The sequence below is a fragment of the Colobus angolensis genome, unplaced genomic scaffold (assembly GCF_000951035.1).
Source record: "Colobus angolensis palliatus isolate OR3802 unplaced genomic scaffold, Cang.pa_1.0 Scaffold185, whole genome shotgun sequence".
Lineage (NCBI taxonomy): Eukaryota > Metazoa > Chordata > Mammalia > Primates > Cercopithecidae > Colobus > Colobus angolensis.
In genome coordinates, this window is record NW_012114988.1 from 3,055,755 (window position 1) to 3,060,738 (window position 4,984).

Consider the following 4,984-nt stretch of genomic DNA (forward strand, 5'->3'; position numbering starts at 1 on the left):
AATGCCCCAATTAAGAGGTATAGAATGGCAAGCTGGATAAAGAATCAAGACCCAATGGCATGCTCTCTTCAAGAGGCCCATCTCACATGTTATGAACAATGACATCCATAGGCTCAAAATAAGAAAATGGAAAACAACTACCAAGAAAATAGAAAACAGAAAAAGCAGGGGTTACAATCCTAATTTCAGGGGGAAAAAATGGACTTTACACCAACGTAGATTAAAAAAAGATAAAGAATGGCATTATATAATGGTAAAGTGTTCAATTCATGAGGAAGACCCAACTATCCTAAATATATATACACCCAACACAGAAGCACCCAGATTCATAAAGCAAATTTCTTACAAAGAAACTTAGAGTCCCATACAATATTAGAGACTTTAACACCCCATTGACAGTATTAGACAGATTATTGAGGCAGAAAATTAACAAGGGCATTCAGGACCTGAACTCAGCATTTGTCCAAATGGACCTAATAGACATGTACAGAACTCTCCACCCCAAAACAACAGAATATGCATTCTTTTCATTGCCACATGGCACATACTCCAAATCAACTACACAATTGGACATAAAACAGTACTTAGCAAATTCAAAAAAACGAAGTCAGATCACCCACGCTATCAGACCACAGCACAATAAAAATAGAAATCAATACTAAGAAAATCACTCAAGACCATACAATTAAGTGAAAATTAAACAAGTTGCTCCTGAGTGATTTTGGGGTAAACAATGAAATCAAGGAAGAAATCAAGAAATTCTTTGAAACTAATGAGCAAAAGATACAACATACAACTAAGGCAGTATTAAGAGGGAGTTTACAGCTCTAAATGCCTATATCAAAAAAATTAGAAAGATCTCAAATTAACAACCTAACATCACAACTAGAAAAACTAGAGAAGCAAGAGCAAACCAACTCTAAAGCTAGCAGAAGACAAGAAACAACCAAAATCAGAGCTGAACTGAAGAAAATTGAGACATGAAAAACCATACAAAAGATCAATGAATACAGAAGATGGTTCTTTGAAAAAGATTAGACTGCTAGCTAGACTAATAAAGAAAAATAAGAGAGAATATCCAAATAAACACAACTAGAAGCGACAAAGAGGGCACTACCACTGATCCCAGAGGAAACAAAAAATCAGAGGCTACTATGAACACCTCTATTCACACAAACTAAAAAATCTAGAAGAAATGGGTAATTTCCTAGACAATACAACCTCCCAAGACTGAACCAGGAGGAAACTGAATCCAATAATGAGTTCCAAAATTGAATCAGTAGCCGGGCGCGGTGGCTCAAGCCTGTAATCCCAGCACTTTGGGAGGCCAAGACGGGCGGATCACGAGGTCAGGAGATCGAAACCATCCTGGCTAACACGGTGAAACCCCGTCTCTACTAAAAAATACAAAAAAACTAGCCAGGCGAGCTGGTGGGCACCTGTAGTCCCAGCTACTTGGGACGCTGAGGCAGGAGAATGGCGTAAACCAGGGAGGCGGAGGTTGCAGTGAGCTGAGATCCAGCCACTGCACTCCAGCCCAGGCGACAGAGGAAGACTCCGTCTCAAAAAAAAAAAAAAAAAAAAAAAAAATTTAATCAGTAATAAAAAGCTTACCAACTAATAAAAAGTCTGGGACCAAATGGATTCACAGCCGAATTATACCCAATGTACAAAGAACAGCTGATACCATTCCTACTCTAACTATTCCAAAAAGTTGAGAAGGAGTGATATGGTTTGTCTCTGTGACCCCAACCAAATCTCACCTCAAACTGTAATCCCCATAATGCCCACATGTCAAGGGAGGGACCTGATGGGAGATGATTGGATTATGGGGGCAGTTTCCCCCATGCTGTTCTCATGATAGTGAGTGAGTTCTCACGAGATCTGAGGGTTGTAGAAATGTTTGACAATTCCTCCTTCACACACTTTCTCTCCTGCAGCCTTGTGAAGAAGGTGCCTGCTTCCCCTCCCGCCATGACTGTAAGTTTCCTGAGGCCTCCCCAGCCACATAGAACTGTGAGTACATTAAACCTCCTCCGTTATAAATTACCCAGTCTCAGCTATGTCTATAGCAATGTGACAATGGACTAATACAAGAAGAGACTCCTCCCCACCTCATTCTATAAGGATAGCGTCATCCCAATACCAATCCCTGGCAGAGACACAACAAAAAAAGAAATGTTTAGGCCAATATCCTTGATGAACGTAGATGCAAAAGTTCTCAACAGAACACTACAAACTGAATCCAGCAGCACATGAAAAAGCTTATCCACTATAGTCAAGTAGGCTTTATCTTTGAGATACAAGGTTGGCTCAACATGTGCAAATCAGTAAATGTAATTCGCATAAACAGAAGTAAAAACAAAAAACACAAATTAGCAGATGCAGAAAAGGCTTTTGATAAAACCCAACATCCCTTCATGTTAAAAACCCTCAATAAACTAGGTATTGAAGGAATATACTTTAAAATATTAAGAACCACCTATGACAAACCAACAGTCAGCATCACACTAAATGGGCATAAGCCAGAAGCACAAGCACCCTTGAAAACCAGCACAAGACAAGGATGCCCTCTCTCACCACTCCTATTCAAAATAGTATAAGAAGTCCTGGCCAAAGAAATCAGGCAAGAGAAAGAAATAAAAGGCATTCAAATAGGAATAGAGAAAGTCAAACTATCTCTGTTTGTAAATGAATGATTCTATATTTAGAAAACCCCGTATTCTCTGCCCAAAAGCTCCTTGAGCTGGTAACAACTTCAGCAAGTTTCAGGATACCAAATCAATGTACAAAAATCAGTAGCCTTCCTATACACCAACAACATCCATGCCGAGAGCCAAATCAGGAATGTAATTCCATTCATAATTGTCACAAAAAGAATAAAATACATAGGAATATAGCTAACCAGGGAGTTGAAAAATCTCTACAACAACAATTACAAAACACTTGTCAAAGAAATCAGAGATGACACAAACAAACGCAAAAACATTCCATGCTCATCAATAGGAAGAATCGATATCATAAAAATGGTCATACTCCCCAAAGCAATTTACAGGTTCGATGCTATTTCTATCAAACTACCAATGATATTCTTCACAGAATTAGAAAAAAACCATTCAAAAATTCATATGGAATCAAAAAAGAGCCTAAATAACCAATGCAATCCTAAGCAAAAAGAACGAAGCTGGAGGCATCATGTTACCTGCCTTCAAATTATACTACAGGGCTACAGTAACCAAAACAGCATGGTACTGGTACAAAAAAAAGACACATAGACCATTGGAAGAGAATATAAAGCCCAGAAATAATGCTGCACATCTACAACCATCTGTTCTTCAACAAAGCTTCAAACACAAGCCATGGGGGAAGGACTCCTCCATCAATAAATGGTGCAGGGATAACTGGCTAGCCATATGCAGAATATTGAAACTGGACACCTACCTAACACCACATACAAAAATCAACTCAAGATAGGTTAAAAACTTAAATATAAAACCTGAAACTATAAGAACCTTGGAAGATAATCTAGGAAATACCATTCTGGACATAGGTCTTGGCAAAGATTTCACAACAAAAATGCCAAAAGCAACTGCAACAAAACAAATGTTGACAAATGGAATCTAATTAAACTAAAGACTTTCTGCACAGCAAAGGTAACTATCAACAGAGTAAACAGACATCCTACAGGATGGGAGAAAATATTTGCAAACTATGCGTCTGACAAAGATTTAATATCAAGAATCTATAAGGAACTTAAACAAATTTACAACAACCCCATTAAAAAGTGGGCAAAGAACATGAACAGACATTTTTCAAAAGAAGATATACATGTGGCCAATAAGCATATAAAAAATGCTTGACATCACTAATCATTAAAGGAATGCAAATCAAAACCACAATGAGATACCATCTCTCACAAGCCAGAATGGCTATTGTTAAAACATCAAAAAGTAACAGATGCTGGCAAAATTGTGAAGAAAAGGGAACACTTATACACTTCTGGTAAGAGTGTAAATTAGTTCAGCTCTTGTGAAAAGCAGTGTGGCAATTCCTCAAAGAATTTAAAACAGATCTACCATTCAACCCAGCAATCCCATTATTGGGTATATACCCAAAGAAATAGAAATCATTCTACTATGAAGATACATGCACCTCCGTGTTCATTGCAGTACTATCCACAACATCAAAGACATGAAATTAACCTAGATGCCCATCAACAGTAGGCTGGATAAAGAAAATGTGGTACATATACACCATGGAATACTATGCAGCCACAAAAAAGAACAACATCATGTTCTCTGCAGCAACATAGATAGAGCTGGAGGCCATTATCCTTAGTGAACTAACACAGCAACAGAAAATCAAATACTCTATTTTCTCACTTGTAAGTGGGAGCTAAAAAACAGACTGTATGGATACTAGGAGGGTAACAACAGATGCTGGGGCCTAGTTGAGGGTAGAAGGTGGTAGGAGGGAGAGGATCAGAAAAAATACCTGTCCAGTGCTATGCTTATTACCCAGATAATGAAATTCAACATCCCTTCATGTTAAGGGATCTGTACACCAGACCCTTGTGATAAACAGTTTACTTGTATGACAAACTTACACATGTATCCATGAACCTAAAATAAAAGTTTTTTTTAAGAAAGACTTATTGAAAGGCTGGCTGCAGTGGCTCACACCTGTAATCCTAGCACTTTGGGAGGCCAAGGCAGGTGGATCACCTGAGGTCAGGAGTTCGAGACCAGCCTCACCAACATGATGAAACCCCATCTCTACTAAAAATACAAAAAATTAGCCCGGTGTAGTGGCAGGCACTTGTAATCCCAGCTATTCGGGAGGCTGAGGCAGTAGAATGGCTTGAACCCAGGAGGCAGAGGTTGCAGTGAGCTCAGATCATGCCAGTTCACTCCAGCCTGGACAACACAGTGAGATTTCAAAAGGAAAGGAAAGGAAAGGAGAGGAGAGGGGAGGGGAGGGGAAG